The 19363-nt window shown below is 43.1% G+C and overlaps 6 non-coding genes across 6 annotated transcripts; all 6 read left to right on the top strand.

The window, feature by feature from the left end:
• The first annotated feature begins 232 nt into the window (after nt 1-232).
• TRNAQ-CUG (transfer RNA glutamic acid (anticodon UUC)) lies at nt 233-304 on the top strand. The gene has a single exon. It is a non-coding gene; the product is annotated as a tRNA-Gln (tRNA).
• Nucleotides 305-1382: 1078 nt separating this feature from the next.
• Nucleotides 1383-1454, top strand: TRNAQ-CUG (transfer RNA glutamine (anticodon CUG)). Its single transcript has one exon. It is a non-coding gene; the product is annotated as a tRNA-Gln (tRNA).
• A 5033-nt stretch (nt 1455-6487) lies between these two features.
• On the top strand, nt 6488-6559 carry TRNAQ-UUG (transfer RNA glutamine (anticodon UUG)). Its single transcript has one exon. It is a non-coding gene; the product is annotated as a tRNA-Gln (tRNA).
• Nucleotides 6560-8402: 1843 nt separating this feature from the next.
• On the top strand, nt 8403-8474 carry TRNAQ-CUG (transfer RNA glutamine (anticodon CUG)). Its single transcript has one exon. It is a non-coding gene; the product is annotated as a tRNA-Gln (tRNA).
• Nucleotides 8475-16842: 8368 nt separating this feature from the next.
• TRNAQ-UUG (transfer RNA glutamine (anticodon UUG)) lies at nt 16843-16914 on the top strand. Its single transcript has one exon. It is a non-coding gene; the product is annotated as a tRNA-Gln (tRNA).
• Nucleotides 16915-18955: 2041 nt separating this feature from the next.
• Nucleotides 18956-19027, top strand: TRNAQ-UUG (transfer RNA glutamine (anticodon UUG)). The gene has a single exon. It is a non-coding gene; the product is annotated as a tRNA-Gln (tRNA).
• The last annotated feature ends 336 nt before the right edge of the window (nt 19028-19363 follow it).

The raw sequence follows: 19363 nt of genomic DNA on the forward strand, positions 1-19363 counted from the left end.
CAGTATCGAAACAATGACCAGCGTCCAGTAGGACCAACGGAGTCTGAAATATCCTTTAGTGTTATGGTTAGCCCTCTACATTCCGAATCCAGTGCTCTGTTTTCAAAGCTCGTGGTAACTGATATTGTAATTTCAAGATATTACTAGTTTATAAATTGTAGGATATTTTCTGCCATTGACAAACATAATCGAAACACTGACGTGTGTCGAGTAAGAACTGCGTTGCTCAGCAGGTTCCATGGTGTAATGGTTAGCACACTGGACTCTGAATCCAGCGATCCGAGTTCAAATCTCGGTGGAACCTGTAATTGTCATTTGTAGGTATTACTGGATTATTAATTGTAGGAAGATTACTCTCCATTTTCAAACATCATCGAAACACTGACGAGCGTCTGGTAGGACCAGCGCAGTTTGTTAGACCCCATGGTGAATTTTTTGCACTCTAGACTCCGAATCCAGAAATCCGATTTCAAATCTCGTTGCTACTTAAAATTGTCATTTCAATGATACTATGATGTTTTTTTGTTTCCACTGTCAAACATTATCGAAGGACTGACGCGTGTCGAGTACGAGCTGCCCAGTGCGTCAGGTCCCATGGTGTAATGGATAGCACTCAGGACTCCGAATCTAGCGATCCGAGTTGAAATCTCGGTGGGACCTGTAATTTTCTTTCGTAGAACCTAGTAATTTATTAATTGTAGGAAGATTTCTTTCCATTCTCATATATTATCGAAACACTGACGAGCGTCTAGTAGGACCAGCGCAGTTTGTTAGATCCCATGGGGCAATTTTTGCACTCTTGATTCCGAATCTGAGGATCCGATTACAAATCTCGTGCGACCTACAATTGTAATTTCGAGATATTACTCTAGACTCCGAATCCATCGATTCGATATCAAATCTCAGTGCTGCCTAAAATTGTGATTTCAATAATTCTAGGATGTTTTTTGTGTCGACTGTCAAATATTCTCGAAGGACTGACGCGTGTCGAGTAGGAACTGCGCAGTGGGTGAGGTCCCATGTTGTAATGGTAAGCACTCTGGACTCTGAATCCAGCGATCCGAGTTCTGATCTTGGTGGGACGTGCAATTTCAATTTTGATGTATTCCTGAATTGATATTCCTCGGATGTGTTCCTTCCGTTCTCGAACATAATCGGAACGTTGATGATCATCTAGTAGGAACGAAGCTGCTCTATATGTTCCATGCCGTAATGGTTATCTCACTGGACACTGAATTCACGATCTGATTTCAAACTTCGCCGGTACATGGAAATGAAATTTCCAGTTATTAAATGTTTCTTAGATCACGAATGATTTTCTTCCATTCTCAAATATTATCGGAACGCAGACGAGCATCTAGCAGGACAGGCGCAGTTGGTAAGGTCCCATGGTGTAATGGTTAACATTCTGGACTCTGAATCCAGCGATCCGAGTTCAAATCTCGGTGGGACCTGTAATTTTCTTTCGTAGAACCTAGTAATTTATTAATTGTAGGAAGATTTCTTTCCTTTCTCATATATTATCGAAACACTGACGAGCGTCTAGTAGGACCAGCGCACTTTGTTAGATCGCATGGTGCAAATTTTGCACTCTAGAATCCGAATCCACAGATCCGATTTCAAATCTCGGTGCTACCTAAAATTGTTATTTCAGTGTTACTAGGATGTTTTATGTTTCCACTGTCAAACATTGTCGAAGCACTGACGTATGTCGAGTAAGAACTGATCAGTTTTCATTTTCATTGGTAGAAACTCATCATCATCATCATCATCGTCTGTTTACCCTCCAGGTTCGGTTTTTCCCTCGGACTCAGCGAGGGATCCCACCTCTACCGCCTCAAGGGCAGTGTCCTGGAGCTTCAGACTCTTGGTCGGGAGATACAACTGGTGAGTATGACCAGTACCTCGCCCAGGCGGCCTCACCTGCTATGCTGAACAGGGGCCTTGTGGAGGGATGGGAGGATTGGAAGGGATAGGCAAGGAAGAGGGAAGGAAGCGGCCGTGGCCTTAAGTTAGGTACCATCCCGGCATTCGCCTGGAGGAGAAGTGGGAAATCACGCAAAACCACTTCGAGGATGGCTGAGGTGGGAATCGAACCCACCTCTACTCAGTTGATCTCCCGAGGCTGAGTGGACCCCGCTCCAGCCCTCGTACCACTTTTCCAATTTCGTGGCAGAGCCGGGAATCGAACCCGGGCCTCCGGGGGTGGCAGCTAATCACGCTAACACCTACACCACAGAGGCGGACGGGACATTACATACTGCGATTTTTTTGCACTCTAGATTCCCAATGCAGCTATCCGATTTCAAATCTCGGTGCTACCTAAAATTGTCATTTCAATGACACTAGGATGTTTTATATTTCGACTGTCAAACATTATCGAAGCACTGACGCTTGTGGAGTAGGAACAGCGTAGGGAGTCCAGTACCGAGGTGTAATGGTTAGCAATCTGGACTGTGAATCGAGCGATCCGAGTTCGAATCTCACGGGGTCTTGCGTTCTCATTTTATGTAATTAAATTTATTAATTAATATAATTAATATAATTTATTTCTTAATTGCAGGATGTTTACCTTACATTCTCAAACATTATCGAAACACTGATGAGCGTACAGTAGGGCCCGCGGAGTCTGAAATATACCTTTGTGTTATGGTTAGCACTCTACATTCCGAATCCAGTACTCTGTTTTCAAAGCTCGTGGTACCTGAAATTGTCATTTCAAGATATTACTAGTTTATAAATTGTAGGATATTTTCTGCCATTGACGAACATAATCGAAACACTGACGTGTGTCGAGTAACGACTGCGTTGCTGGATAGGTCCCATGGTGTAATGGATAGCACTCCTGACTCTGTAATGCAGCGATCCGGTTTAAAATCTGGGCGGCACCTGTAATTTTCACTTGTAGAAACTACTAGTTTATTAATTGTAGAAAGATTTCTTTTCATTGTCAAACATTTTCGAAGCACCGACGAGGGTCTAGTAGGACCAGTGCAGTTTTAAGGTCCCTTGGTGTGACGGCTACCACTCAGGGCTACGAATCTAGCGATCCGATTTCAAATGCCTTGGGGACCTGCAATTGCCTTTTCCAGGTATTAATCCTTTATTAATCCTTGGCTGCTTCTTTTCCGTTCTCAAACATTATCGAAACACTGACAAGCGTCCAGTCGAAACAGCGCAGTTTGTAAGATCTCTTGGTGTAGTTTTAGAACTCTAGACTCCGAATCCTGCGATCCGATATCAAATCTCGGTGCTAACTAAAATTGTCATTTCAATAATAAAGGGATGTTTTTAGTTTCCACTGTCAAACATTATCGAGGAAATGACGCGTGTTGAGTAGGAACTGCTGAGTTCGTCAGGTCCCATGGTGTAATGGTAAGCACTCTGGACTTTGAGTCCAGCGATCCGAGTTCAGATCTCGGTGCTCCATAAAATTATCATTTCAATAATAAAAGGATGTTCTTAGTTTCCACTGCCAAATATTATCGAGGCACTGACGCGTTTTGAGTAGGAACTGCTGAGTGCGTCATGTCCCATGTGTAATGGTAAGAACTCTGGTCTTTGAATCCAGAGGTCAGAGTTAAAATCACGGTGGAACTTGTATTTTCATTATGTATATTACTATTTTATTAACTATGGACGTTTTCCTTTCAATCTCAGACAGTATCGAAACACTGACGAGCGTCCAGTAGGACCAGCGTAGTCTGAAATTTCCCTTATTGTTATGGTTAGCACTCTAGATTCCGAATCCAGTGCTCTGTTATCAAAGCTCGTGGTAACTGACATTGTAATTTCAAGATATTACTAGTTTATAAATTGTAGGATATTTTCTGGCATTGACAAACATAATCGAAACACTGACGTGTGTCGAGTAAGAACTGCGTTGCTCAGCAGGTTCTATGGTCTAATGGTTAGCACTCTGGACTCTGAATCCAGGATTCCGAGTTCTGATCTCGGTGGGAACTGCAATTACAATTTTGAGGTATTCCTGGATTGGTATTCCTCGGATGTGTTCCTTCCGTTCTCAAACATTGTCGGAACGTTGATGATCAACTTGTAGGAACGAAGCTGCTCTATATGTTCCATGCCGTAATGGTTAGCTCACTGGACACTGAATTCATGATGTGATTTCCAACTTCGCTGGTACATGGAAATGGAATTTCCAGTTATTAAATGTTTCTTAGATCACGAATGATTTTCTTCCATTCTCAAATATTATCGGAACGCAGACGAGCATCTAGCAGGACAGGCGCCGTTGGTAAGGTCCCATGGTGTAATGGTTAGCACTCTGGACTCTGAATCCAGCGATCCGAGTTCGAATCTCATTTTCATTTGTAGATATTACAAGTTCATTTATTGTATGAAGATTTCTTTCAATTCTCAAACGTTATCGAAATACTGAAGAGCATCTTGTAGGACAAGCCGCCTTTGTGGTGACTGGTTAGCGTGATTAGCTGCCACCCCCGGAGGTCCGGGTTCGATTCCCGGCTCTGCCACGAAATTTGAAAAGTGGTACGAGGGCTGGAACTGGGTCCACTCAGCCTCGGGAGGTCAACTGGGTAGAGGTGGGTTCGATTCCCACCTCAGCCATCCTCGAAGTGGTTTTCCGTGGTTTCCCACTTCTACTCCAGGCGAATGCCGGGATGGTACCTAACTTAAGGCCACGGCCGCTTCCTTCCCTCTTACTTGCCTATCCCTTCCAATCTTCCCATCCCTCCACAAGGCCCCTGTTCAGCATAGCAGGTGAGGCCGCCTGTGCGAGGTACTGGTCATACTTCCCAGTTGTATCCCCCGACCAAGAGTCAGAAGCTCCAGGACACTGCCCTTGAGGCGGTAGAGGTGGGATCCCTCGTTCAGTCCGAGGGAAAATCCGAACCTGGAGTGTAAACAGATGATGATGATGATCTAGTAGGACCAGCGCACCTTGTTAGATCCAATGGTGCAATTTTTGCTTTCTGGATACCGAATCCGGCGATCCGATTTCAAAGCTCGGTGCTACCTAAAATTCAATAATACTAGGATGTTTTTTGTTTCCACTGTCAAATATTCTCGAAGCTCTGACGCCTGTCGGGTAGCAACTGAACAGAGTGTCAGGTCACATGGTGTAATGGTTAGCACTCTGGACTCTGAATCCAGCGATCCGAGTTTGAATCCCAGTGGGACTTGTATTTTCATTTTATGTAATTAAATGTATGCATTAATATAATTAATTAATCCATTTAATATGTCCGCCTCTGTGGTGTAGTGGTTAGCGTGATTAGCTGCCAGCCCCGGAGGCCCGGGTTCGATTCCCCGCTCTGCCACGTATTTTGAAAGGTGGTATGAGGGCTGCAATGGGGTCCACTCAGTCTCGGGAGGTCGACTGAGTAGAGGTGTGTTCGATACCCACCTCAGCATCCTGGAGGTGGTTTTCCGTGGTTTCTCCTCCAGGCGAATGCCGGGATGGTACCTAACATAAGGCCATGGGCGCTTCCTTCCCCCTTCCTTGAAAATCCCTTCCAATCTTCCTATCCCTCCACTAGGCCCCTGTTCAGCATAGCAAGTGAGGCCGGCTAGGCGAGCTACTGGTCATCCTCCCCAATTGTATCCCCAACCATGAGTCTGAAGCTCCAGGACACTGCCCTTGAGGCGGTAGAGGTGGGATCCCTCGCTGTATCTGAGGGAAAAGCCGATGATGATGATGACGAATTGTAGGATGTTTACCTCGCATTCTGAAATATTATCGAAACACTGACGAGCGTCCAGTAGGGGCAGTGGTGTCCGAATTATCCCTTTGTGTTATGGTTACAGTCTACATTCCGAATCCAGTGCTCTGTTTTCAAAGCTCGTGGTACCTGAAATTGTCATTTCAAGATATTACTAGTTTATAAATTGTAGGATATTTTCTGCCATTGACAAACATAATCGAAACACTGACGTGTGTCGAGTAACGACTGCGTTGCTAGTTAGGTCCCATGGTGTAATGGATAGCACTCTGGGCTCTGCATCTAGCGATCCGATTTAAAATCTGGGCGGCACCAATAATTTTCACTTGTAGAAACTACTAGTTTATTAATTGTAGGAAGATTTATTTCCATTGTCAAACCTTTTCGAAGCACCGACGAGGGTCTAGTAGGACCAGTGCAGTTTTAAGGTCCCTTGGCTTATCGGCTACCACTCAGGGCTCCGAATCTAGCGATCCGAGTTCAAATGTCCTGGGGACCTGCAATTGCTATTTCCAGGTATTAATCCTTTATTAATCCTTGGCTGTTTCTTTTCCGTTCTCAAACATTATCGAAACACTGACGAGCGTCCAGTCGAACCAGCGCAGTTTGTAAGATCTCTTGGTGTAATTTTAGAACTCTAGACTCCGAATCCAGCGATCCGATATCAAATCTCGGTGCTAACTAAAATTGTCATTTCAATAATAAAGGGGCGTTTTTAGTTTCGACTGTCAAACATTATCGAGGAACTGACGCGTGTTGAGTAGGAAGTGCTGAGTGCGTTAGGTCCCATGGTGTAATGGTAAGCACTCTGGACTTTGAATCCAGCGATCCGAGTTCAAATCTCGGTGGGACCTGTAATTTCCATTTGTAGAAACTACTATTTTATTAATTGTAGGTCGATTTCTTTCCATTCTCAAATTTTATCGAAACACTGACGAGCGTCTAGTAGGACTGCGCGGTTTGTTAGATCCCATGGTGCAGTTCTTGCACTCTGGACTCTGAATCCAGCGATCCGATTTCAAATCTCGGTGCTAGCTAAAATTGTCATTTCAATAATAAAAGGATGTTTTTAGTTTCCACTGTCAAATATTATCGAGGCACTGACGCGTTTTGAGTAGGAACTGCTGTGTGCGTCATGCCCCATGTGTAATGGTAAGCACTCTGGTCTTTGAATCCAGCGATCGGAGTTAAAATCACGGTGGAACTTGTATTTTCATTATGTATATTACTATTTAGTCCGCCTGTGTGGTGTAGTGGTTAGCGTGATTAGCTGCCACCCCCTGAGGCCCGGGTTCGATTCCCGGCTCTGCCACGAAATTTGAAAAGTGGTACGAGGGCTGGAACGGGGTCCACTCAGCCTCGGGAGGTCAACTGAGTACAGGTGGGTTCGATTCCCACCTCAGCCATCCTGGAAGTGGTTTTCCGTGGTTTTTCACTTCTTCTCCAGGCGAATGCCGGGATGGTACCTAACTTAAGGCCACGGACGCATCATTCCCTCTTCCTTGCATATTCCTTCCACTCTTCCCATCCCTCCACAAGGCCCCTGTTCAGCATAGCAGGTGAGGCCGCCTGGGCGAGGTACTGGTCACACTCCCCAGTTGTATATCCCCGACCAAGAGTCTGAAGCTCCAGGACACTGCCCTTGAGGCGTTAGAGGTGGGATCCCTCGCTCAGTCCGAGGGAAAAACCGAACCTGGAGGGTAAACAGATGATGATGATATTACTATTTTATTAACTATGGACGTTTTCCTTTCAATCTCAGACAGTATCGAAACACTGACGAGCGTCCAGTAGGACCAGCGTAGTCTGAAATTTCCCTTAGTGTTATGGTTAGCACTCTAGATTCCGAATCCAATGCTCTGTTTTCAAAGCTCGTGGTAACTGACATTGTAATTTTAAGATATTACTAGTTTATAAATTGTAGGATATTTTCTGCCATTGACAAACTTAATCGAACCAGCGATCCGAGTTCAAATCTCGGTGGAACCTGTAATTTTCACTTGTAGGTATAACTGGATTATTAACTGTAGGAAGATTACTTCCCATTTTCAAACATCATCGAAACACTGACGAGCGTCTAGTAGGACCAGCGTAGTTTGTTAGACCCCATGGTGAATTTTTTGCACTCTAGACCCCGAATCCAGAGATCCGATTTCAAATGTCGGTTCTACTTCAAATTGTCATTTCAATGATACTATTTTTTTTTTTGTTTCCACTGTCAAACATTATCGAAGGACTGACGCGTGTCGAGTACGAGCTGCCCAGTGCGTCAGGTCCCATGGTGTAACGGATGGCACTCAGGACTCCGAATCTAGCGATCCGAATTAAAATCTCGCTGGGACCTGCGGTTTTCTTTCGTAGAACCTACTAATTTATTAATTGTAGGAAGATTTCTTTCCATTCTCAAATATTATCGAAACACTGACGAGCGTCTAGTAGGACCAGCGCAGTTTGTTAGATCCTATGGGGCAATTTTTGCACTCTTGATTCCGAATCTGAGGATCCGATTACAAATCTCGTGCGACCTACAATTGTAATTTCGAGATATTACTCTAAACTCCGTATCCATCGATCCGATATCAAATCTCGGTGTTACCTAATATTGTGATTTCAATAATTCTAGGATGTTTTTTGTGTCGACTGTCAAACATTCTCGAAGAACTGACGCGTGTCGAGCCGGAACTGCGCAGTGGGTGAGGTCCCATGTTGTAATGGTAAGCACTCTGGACTCTGAATCCAGCGATCCGAGTTCAAATCTCGGTGGAACCTGTAATTTTCATTTGCAGATTTTACTAGTTCATTAAATGTAGGACGATTTCCTTCCATTCTCCAATATTAGCCAAACACTGAAGAGCGTCTAGAAGGACCAGCGCAGTTTGCTAGATCCCATGGTGCAAATTTTGCACATTAGAATCGGAATCCACAGATCCGATTTCAAATCTCGGTGCTACCTAAAATTGTCATTTCAATGTTACTTTTTATGTTTCCACTGTCAAATATTTTCGAAGCACTGACGCGAGTCGAGTAGGAACGGCGCAGTGCGTCATGTACTGTGGTGTAATGGTTAGCACTCTGGACTCTAAATCGAGCGATCCCAGTTCGAATCTCAGTGGGACTCGTAATTTCATTTTATGTTATTAAATGTATTACTTAATATAATTAATTAATCTAATTAATATGTCCGCCTCTGTGGTGTAGTGATTAGCGTGATTAGCTGGCAGCCCCGGAGGCCCGGGTTCGATTCCCGGCTCTGCCACGAATTTTGAAAGGTGGTATGAGGGCTGGAACGGGGTCCACTCAGCCTCGTGAGGTCAACTGAGTAGAGGTGGGTTCGATTCCCACCTCAGCCATCCTTGAAGTGGTTTTCCGTGGTTTCCCACTTCTTCTCCAGGCAAATGCCGGGATGGTACCTAACTTAAGGCCACGGCCGCTTCCTTCCCTCTTCCGTGTCTATCCCTTCCAATCTTCCCATCCCTCCACAAGGCCCCTGTTCAGCATAGCAGGTGAGGCCGCCTGAGCGAGGTACTGGTCATACTCTCCAGTTGTATCCCCGACCAAGAGTCTGAAGCTCCAGGACACTGCCCTTGAGGCGGTAGAGGTGGGATCCCTCGTTGTGTCCGAGGGAAAAGCCGACCCTGGAGGGTAAACAGATGATGATGATGAGGTATTACTGGATTATTTATTGTAGGAAGATTTCTTTCCATTCTCAAACATTATCAAAACACTGGCCCGGTTTCTTCAACTCTATGTTAAATTTTGCTTAACAAAATTTTAACTAATAATCGTTATTAATTTAACACTTCGTTTAAAAGTCCCCTGTTTCACGAACATATTTCCAACATTTGTTACGAAACAATTGTTAAAGACAAATTAACACTCTTCGGTAAGATTTCTGAACGCGTTTGGCAGTGAGCGTCTTTTGTTTCTTTGCATATAGCGCTCCTAGTGGAATGTTGACATAGTATTTTTTCACACAGACACATGGTTGACATTATTATAGGTTATGGTTAGCGGAGACCGCTAAGAAGTAAACATGTCAAGTAAGAGGCAACAACAGCGTTATTATGATGAATGCGAGACAAATGTTGTTATAGTTTTAATTTAAAATTATGCGATTGTGCTTAAAAAATGAAATAACGGACTTTATATCACAACATTCTATACAGCCTATTCTTGTAGGAGTGCAATCTAAGGTTCCTACATCACCGGGAAAATGTGATAATTGATATGTTTTGTATGATTTTCGGGTATTCTTTTATTGCGGGGAAAATAATGTTGTGCCTTGTTAATGCTGCAATGGCAGCAAAAATGCTTTGTAGACTTCTACACACTCTTTTCTTGCCCTCGTGAACATAGTCGCCTACAATTAGGCCTTTTTTCTTTTGAAAAAAAAATATTTGTTCGGGACGTCGACCTATGAAGATCTTTTGCCCCTACAATTAGGCCTACATGGAAAGTGTCTCGAGGTCAGATGTCATTACAAACCTCCGCTTCGGACGAAGTGGAGGTGATATAACACTAAAGGCGAAGAAATTTTACTTATTCATGTCAGGTCCGCAACCTAATAACTTCTGAAAAATTGATGAAACCCCGATTCCAATGCAAGGCGTATATATTTAGGAGTTGTGGCATAGTGGTCATCGTACTTGTCTGCGAGCGTCGTAGACGTGAGTTCGAGTCTCGTTTCAGGGAACGTTATTTAAAAATTGGAACAAAAATATTACGCAAATAGCAGTACCGGTAGACTTTGTTTTCTACCTGAAATTAATATAGGTCTAAACGTTCTCACAGTTACTGCTGGATCTCTTCTTAATCTGTTTATCCTCCAGGGTCGGTTTTCCCTCGGACTCAGCGGGGGATCCCACCTCTACCACCTCAAGGGCAGTGTCCTGGAGCTTGAGACTTTGGGTCGGGGGATGAAATTGGGGAGAATGATCAGTAACCCCCCCCCCCCCTCAAGGCGGCCTCACCTGCTATGCTGAACAGGGGCCTTGTGGAGGTATGGAAAGAAGATTGGATGGGACAGGGAAGGAAGCGGCCGTGGCCTTATGTTAGGTACCATCCCGGCATTTGCCTGGAGGAGAAGTGGGAACCCACGGAAAACCACTTCGAGGATGGCTGAGGTGGGAATCGAACCATCCTCTACTCAGTTGACCTCCCGAGGCTGAGTGGCCCCCGTTCCAGCCCTCATACCACTTTTCAAATTTCGTGGCAGAGCCAGGAATCGAACCCGGACCTCCGGGGGGTGGCAGCTAATCACGCTAACCACTACACCACAGAGGCGAACTATATTAATTTGAGATAGGAAATAAAGTTCCACTGCAATTTCATCATTACTTTTATTCGCATTTTTACCTTCACATTCCTGAAATTATTAATTATTTTTGTATTTTAAAAAAAAGTGATCCAACGCGGGACTTGAACTCTCATCATCGTGGTTCGTAGACAAGTACGATAATCACTCGACCACTGTTACACTTGACTAGTTTGCAACTTTTCAAGTATATACACGGTGCTTTACAATCGGGAATTCGTAATTTTTTCGGAAATTATTAGGTTGCGGACCTAACAAGTTCAAGTTAAACGTGTTCTCATTTTGGTGTTCTATCCCCTCCACGTGGTCCGAAGCAGATCCTGCCTCATGACATTTGTCCTCATTTATTTCGAAAACGAAAGTGTACGGTATTGCCCCAAACACTTCTACACGAGTTACTGTTGAGTATACCCCAGCAGGTACTGTAAGCTAGTTGAAATCGATTGGACGCAGTGTCTGACCCATCCTTGTAAAATCTATAAGCAACTGCTGCACTGGAGAGATTGGTAAGTTGCAATCTATTGGAAGTTCATGTTGCAATCTGTTGCAGTTCAAGTCCCTGGAGTAGTAGTAGTAATTTTGATAGAAATATTTGAGAAATTATTGTAGACAACCTCGTATTTTTCAGTAGGCCTAATTCAGGACACTTTTATTCTCCGTCCCGTGGAGTAGGGAAAATAATAGTAATCCACCAGCTGTAATAATCACATAACCACATTTCAGTAGAATTGGCAATCCTTTCGATACTTAAGCATTTAACCAAACGCAGTGAAGTGTAGTGTAGATACATTGTAGTATAGATACAGTACATTTAGATAGTGCCGTATCTTGCCTGCTATATTCGTGTGTTATCTTTCGTGTGTATCTATTAGACCCTAATACTAATAATAATTTGTCTAAGCATTTAGCTTCGTTGGTAATCTTTGAGTACAGTAGTTCTTGCAAATTTCATTTCTGTTGTGCTTAGTAGTGACATACGGTACGGTACCGGTATCGTAATTAGGATACGTCTGAAAGTAGTTTAAAAATTACTGTAGTGTACTGTACAGTAGTATACGAGTAATATCCTATTAGAAATTAGTGTGCTTATTTTGTTATTGTAAAATATTTGTGTAGTACTGGTGTAGTAGAGGTATCCATAGAAACTCTTACTAAAATATTGTTGAAATTAGGATAGGCTTAATTGCAGTTTGGAATTGTGTAGTTCTTGTGTATTACTTTCGATATTCAGTAATTAACAGCAGTTTTTATCCTGTTAGGGGTTGTAGGAAAAAAAAAATAGAGCACGACTAAGTAGTATTGTAGTGTAGTCGTATATTAATTACCTTATTGTTGTGTAGTATCCCAGACAATATATCCCTCCGTTCATTTATTTTTTTGCAAATAAGTTATTTTATTTTTTAATTTAAAATTTTCCCCCCGTAAAGAATGGCTAAGGAGCGCGAGTGTACTTATTGTGGGTGTGGTGAGGCATTGAGGGGTATGAGGGAGGAGTTGGAAAGTTTGAGGGAGATAATTAGGATTCTCACAGAAGACAGGAAGGAAGATAGGACTCCCTCAAACAATGTACAGGTTACAGTAGGTGTACAAGAGGGAGGGGAAGGAAAGGGAGGAGTTGTAGAAGACAGGTGGTCTAATGTTCTAAGGGGAAGGAGATTGCAGGCCAAGGGCTCTACTCAGGATCAGAATTCAGGACAGGTGTCTGTGCGAAATCGGTACGAGTCACTCCAGGTAGAACAACAGAGGGAAGATGAGGGACAGGGAACTGTTGCTGAGATGCATGGAAGTAGGAGGAAGGGAAAAGGTAGGAAAGGGAAATGTAGAGTAGAGGATAGGAAAAGACAGGTGGAACAGGGTCATGGGAAGGAGAAAAGGGAGGAGGAAGTAGCTTCTGCAGCTATCAGGAAAGATAGGGCTGACCAGGAGGGGAGGGGATCAAATGAGGTGGGTAGGGTTGAGGCTCTGGTCATGGGGGATTCCATCGTTAGACACGTGGGGAAAGTGTGTGGAGGAAAGGGAACCAGGGTAGAATGTTATCCAGGAATTAGGTTGAGGCAGATGTTGAGGAAAGTAGAAGAGAGGGAGGAGGGGAAGGAGAAGGTGGTAGTGTTTCATGTTGGTACCAACAACGTAAGGCAAGCTGATATAAGTACCAACATAGTTGGAGATGTGTGGGATCTGGTAAATGCAGCACGGGTGAAGTTTAAGAAAGCGGAGATTGTTATTAGTGGAATACTGTGTAGGAGGGATACTGACTGGAGGGTGATTGGGGATTTAAATGAGACTATGGAGTGGGTATGTGGGAAACTGGGAGTGAGATTTCTAGATCCTAATGGGTGGGTAGGAGATAGGGATCTGCGCTCGGATGGCCTTCATTTAAACCGCAGTGGTACGTATAAGTTAGGAAATTTGTTTGGAAGGGTAATAGGGAGGTACATTCAGGGAAACGGGATGGCCTAGGGAGCGGTGATAAGGGAACAGGGAACTGGAAATCAAGTAGGGATGACATAAAATTGTTAGTGTTGAACTGTAGAAGTATTGTAAAGAAAGGAATAGAATTAAGTAATTTAATAGATATATATTTACCAGATATTGTAATAGGAGTTGAATCATGGCTGAGAAATGATATAATGGATGCAGAAATTTTCTCACGGCACTGGAGTGTGTATCGTAGAGATAGGATAGGAAAGGTGGGAGGGGGAGTTTTCATTCTGGTGAAAGAAGAATTTGTAAGCTACGAAAAAGTTAAAGATGAGACACATGAAATTCTAGGTGTAAGGCTGATTTCTAAAGATAATAGGCAACTTGATATATTTGGAGTGTACAGATCGGGAAAGGGTAGCACTGATGCGGATTCGGAATTATTTGATAGGATAGTCAGCTATGTGGGAAACGACATGGAAAGAAATGTGATTGTAGCGGGAGATCTGAATTTGCCAGATGTAAATTGGGAAGGAAATGCGAACGACAGGAAGCATGACCAACAAATGGCAAATAAGTTAATATGGGAAGGACAGCTGATTCAGAAAGTGATGGAACCAACCAGAGGGAAAAATATCCTGGATGTGGTGCTGATAAAACCAGATGAGCTCTATAGGGAAACTGAAGTAATAGATGGTATTAGTGATCATGAAGCTGTTTTTGTGGTAGTTAAAAATAAATGCGATAGAAAGGAAGGTCTTAAAAGTAGGACTGTTAGGCAGTACCATATGGCTGATAAAGCAGGTATGAGGCAGTTTCTAAAAAGTAACTATGATCGGTGGAAAACGGTAAATAAAAATGTAAACAGACTCTGGGATGGGTTTAAAGAAATTGTTGAGGAATGCGAAAACAGGTTTGTACCTTTAAGGGTGGTAAGGAATGGTAAAGACCCACCTTATTATAATAGAGAAATAAAGAGACTAAGAAGGAGGTGCAGATTGGAAAGAAATAGAGTTAGAAATGGCTGTGGAAGTAAGGAGAAATTGAAGGAACTTACTAGAAAATTGAATCTAGCAAAGAAGGCAGCTAAGGATAACATGATGGCAAGCATAATTGGCAGTCATACAAATTTTAGTGAAAAATGGAAGGGTATGTATAGGTATTTTAAGGCAGAAACAGGTTCCAAGAAGGACATTCCAGGAATAATTAATGAACAAGGGGAGTGTGTATGTGAGGATCTTCAAAAGGCGGAAGTATTCAGTCAGCAGTATCTAAAGATTGTTGGTTACAAGGATAATGTCGAGATAGAGGAAGAGACTAAGGCCACAGAAGTAATAAAATTTACATATGATAACGATGACATTTACAATAAGATACAAAAGTTGAAAACTAGAAAAGCGGCTGGAATTGATCAGATTTCTGGGGATATACTAAAGACAATGTGTTGGAATATAGTACCATATCCGAAGTACTTATTTGATTATTGTTTGGTCGAAGGAGCTATACCAGATGAATGGAGAGTTGCTATAGTAGCCCCTGTGTATAAAGGAAAGGGTGATAGACATAAAGCTGAAAATTACAGGCCAGTAAGTTTGACATGCATTGTATGTAAGCTTTGGGAAGGCATTCTTTCTGATTATATTAGACATGTTTGTGAAATTAAGAACTGGTTCGATAGAAGGCAATTCGGTTTTAGGAAAGGTTATTCCACTGAAGCTCAACTTGTAGGATTCCAGCAAGATATAGCAGATATCTTGGATTCTGGAGGTCAAATGGACTGTATCGCGATTGACACGTCTAAAGCATTTGATAGGGTGGATCATGGGAGACTACTGGCAAAAATGAGTGCAATTGGACTAGACAAAAGAGTGACTGAATGGGTTGCTATATTTCTAGAAAATAGATCTCAGAGAGTTAGAGTAGGTGAAGCTTTGTCTGACCCTGTAATAGTTGAGAGGGGAGTTCCTCAGGGCAGTGTTATCGGACCTTTATGTTTTCTTATATATATAAATGATATGAGTAAAGGAGTGGAATCGGAGGTAAGGCTTTTTGCGGATGATGTTATTCTCTATAGAGTGATAAATAAGTTACAAGATTGTGAGCAACTGCAACGTGACCTCGAAAATGTTGTGAGATGGACAGCAGACAATGGTATGTTGATAAACGGGGCTAAAAGTCAGGTTGTGAGTTTCACAAATAGGAAAAGTCCTCTCAGTTTTAATTACTGCATTGATGGGATGAAAGTTCCTTTTGGGGATCATTGTAAGTATCTAGGTGTTAATATAAGGAAAGATCTTCACTGGGGTAATCACATAAATGGGATTGTAAATAAAGGGTACCGATCTCTGCACATGGTTATGAGGGTGTTCAGGGGTTGTAGTAAGGATGTAAAGGAGAGTGCATATAAGTCTCTGGTAAGACCCCAACTAGAGTATGATTCCAGTGTATGGGACCCTCACCAGGATTACCTGATTCAAGAACTGGAAAAAATCCAAAGAAAAGCAGCCCGATTTGTTCTGGGTGATTTCCGACAAAAGAGTAGCGTTACAAAAATGTTGCAATGTTTGAGTTGGGAAGAATTGAGAGAAAGAAGAAGAGCTGCTCGACTAAGTGGTACCGGTATGTTCCGAGCTGTCAGCGGAGAGATGGCGTGGAATGACATTAGTAGACGAATAGGTTTGAATGGCGTTTATAAAAGTAGGAAAGATCACAATATGAAGATAAAGTTGGAATTCAAGAGGACAAACTGGGGCAAATATTCATTTATAGGAAGGGGAGTTAGGGATTGGAATAACTTACCAAGGGAGATGTTCAATAAATTTCCAATTTCTTTGAAATCATTTCGGAAAGGGCTAGGAAAGCAACAGATAGGGAATCTGCCACCTGGGCGACTGCCCTAAATGCAGATCAGTATTGATTGATTGATTGATTGATTGATTGATTGATTGATTGATTGATTGATTGAACTCTAACCTATATCGTGAGTAGATACCTGGTTCATTATGGCTTCGGTAATTAGAAATCTTTCTTCTGGCAACTCTAAATGGTCGTTATTTCTTAGTATGGGTCGTCCTTTGCCTTCTTCAGTTTATAAATAGTCCTCATACAGCAGTAAAGCTTCAAACTTACGTCTTCTACATGACTCCATTTTGAAATTTTAGCAACTGTTAAGATTAACACAGGGGTGCTGCTAGGTTAATTTAGCACAAGATTTAACAGTTATTAGAGTTAACAATTCTTCATGAGAAGACCATTTTGTTAAATTGTGTGTTAAGTCTCCTTAACAGCAGTGTTAACACTTAACATTCGTTGAAGAAACCGGGACGATGATGTTTTTTGTTTCCACTGTCAAACATTATCGAAGGACTGACGCGTGTCGAGTAGGAGCTGCGCAGTGGGTCAGGTCCCATGGTGTAATGGTTAGCACTCTGGACTTTGAATCCAGCGATCCGAGTTCAAACCTCTGTGGGACCTGTAATCTTCAATTGTAGATATTACTATTTCATTAATTGTAGGACGATTGTTTTCCTTCTCAAATATTAGCGAATCACTGAAGAGCGTCTAGGAGGACCAGCGCAGTTTGTTACATACCATGGTGCAATTTTTGCACTCTAGACTCTGAATGCAGCTATCCGATTTCAAATCTCCGTGCTACCTAAAATTGTCATTTCAACGATACTAGGATGTTTTATATTTCGATTGTCAACATTATCGAAGCACTGACGCGTGTGGAGTAGGAACTGCGCAGAGCGTCAAGTACCGTGGTGTAATGGTTAGCACTCTGAATCTAGCGATCCGAGTTCGAATCGCAGGGGGACTTGCATTTTCATTTTACATAATTAAATTTATTAATTAATATATTTAATTAATATAATTTATTTATTAATTGCAGGATGTTTACCTTACATTCTCAAACATTATCGAAACACTGACGAGCGTACAGTAGGGCACGCGGAGTCCGAACCTAGTGCTCTGTTTTCAAAGCTCGTGGTACATGAAATTGTAATTTCAAGATATTACTAGTTTATAAATTGTAGGATATTTTCTGCCATTGACGAGCATAATCGAAACACTGACGTGTGTCGAGTAACGACTGCGTTGCTAGATAGGTTCCATGGTGTAATGGATAGCACTCTGGACTCTGAATCCAGCGACCCGATTTAAAATCTGGGCGGCACCTGTAATTTTCACTTGTAGAAACTACTAGTTTATTAATTGTTTGAAGATTTCTTTCCATTGTCAAACATTTTCGAAGCACCGACGAGGGTCTAGTAGGACCAGCGCAGTTTTAAGGTCCCTTGGTGTGACGGCTACCACTCAGGGCTCCGAATCTAGCGATCCGAGTTCAAAACTCTGTGGGACCTGTAATCTTCAATTGTAGATATTACTATTTCATTAATTGTAGGACGCTTTCTTTCCTCCTCAAATATTATCGAAACACTGACGAGCGTCTAGTAGGACTGCGCGGTTTGTTAGATCCCATGGTGCAGTTTTTGCACTCTGGACTCTGAATCCAGCGATCCGATTTCAAATCTCGGTGTTGCATAAAATTGTCATTTCAATAATAAAAGGATGTTTTTTTAGTTTCCACTGTCAAATATTATCGAGGCACTGACGCGTTTTGAGTAGGAACTGCTGAGTGCTTCATGTCCCATGTGTAATGGTAAGCACACTGGTCTTTGAATCCAGCGATCGGAGTTAAAATCACGGTGGAAATTGTATTTTCATTATGTATATTACTATTTGTCCGCCTCTGTGGTGTAGTGGTTAGCGTGATTAGCTGCCACCCCCGGAGGTCCGGGTTCGATTCCCGGCTCTCCCACGAAATTTGAGAAGTGGTACGATGGCTGGAACGGGGTCCACTCAGCCTCGTGAGGTCAACTGAGTAGAGGTGGGTTCGATTCCCACCTCAGCCATTCTGGAAGTGGTTTTCCGTGGTTTCCCACTTCTCCTCCAGGCGAATGCCGGTATGGTACCTAACTTAAGGCCACGGCCGCTTCCTTCCCTCCTCCTTGCCTATCCCTTCCATTCTTCCCATCCCTCCACAAGGCCCCTGTTCAGCTTAGCAGGTGAGGCCGCCTGGGCGAGGTACTGGTCATACTCCCCAGTTGTATCCCCGAACAAGAGTCTGAAGCTCCAGGACACTGCCCTTGAGGTGGTAGAGGTGGGATCCCACGCCGAGTCCGAGGGAAAAGCCGAACCTGGAGGGTAAACAGATGATGATGATGATGATGATGATATTACTATTTTATTAACTATGGACGTTTTCCTTTCAATCTCAGACAGTATCGAAACACTGACGAGCGTCCAGTAGGACCAGCGGAGTCTGAAATTTCCCTTAATGTTATGGTTAGCACTCTAGATTCCGAATCCAGTGCTCAGTTTTCAAAGCTCGTGGTAACTGACATTGTAATTTCAAGATATTACTAGTTTATAAATTGCAGGATATTTTCTGCCATTGACAAACATAATCGAAACCCTGACGTGTATCGAGTAAAAACTGCGCTGCTGAGCAGGTCCCGTGGTGTAATGGTTAGCACTCTGGACTTTGAATCCAGCGATCCGAGTTCAAAACTCGGTGGAACCTGTAATTTCACTTGTAGGAATCACTGGGTCCGCCTCTGTGGTGTAGTGGTTAGCGTGATTAGCTGCCACCCCCGGAGGTCCGGGTTCGATTCCCGGCTCTGCCACGAAATTTGAAAAGTGGTACGAGGGCTGGAACGGGGTCCACTCAGGCTCGGGAGGTCAACTGAGTAGAGGTGGGTTCGATTCCCACCTCAGCCATCCTCGAAGTGGTTTTCCGTGGTTTCCCACTTCACCACCAGGCGAATGCCTGGATGGTACTTAACTTCAGGCCACGGCCGCTTCCTTCCCTCATCCTTGCCTATCCCTTCCAACCTTCCCTTCCCCCTACTAGGCCCCT

The sequence above is a fragment of the Anabrus simplex genome, chromosome 4 (genome assembly GCF_040414725.1).
Source record: "Anabrus simplex isolate iqAnaSimp1 chromosome 4, ASM4041472v1, whole genome shotgun sequence".
Lineage (NCBI taxonomy): Eukaryota > Metazoa > Arthropoda > Insecta > Orthoptera > Tettigoniidae > Anabrus > Anabrus simplex.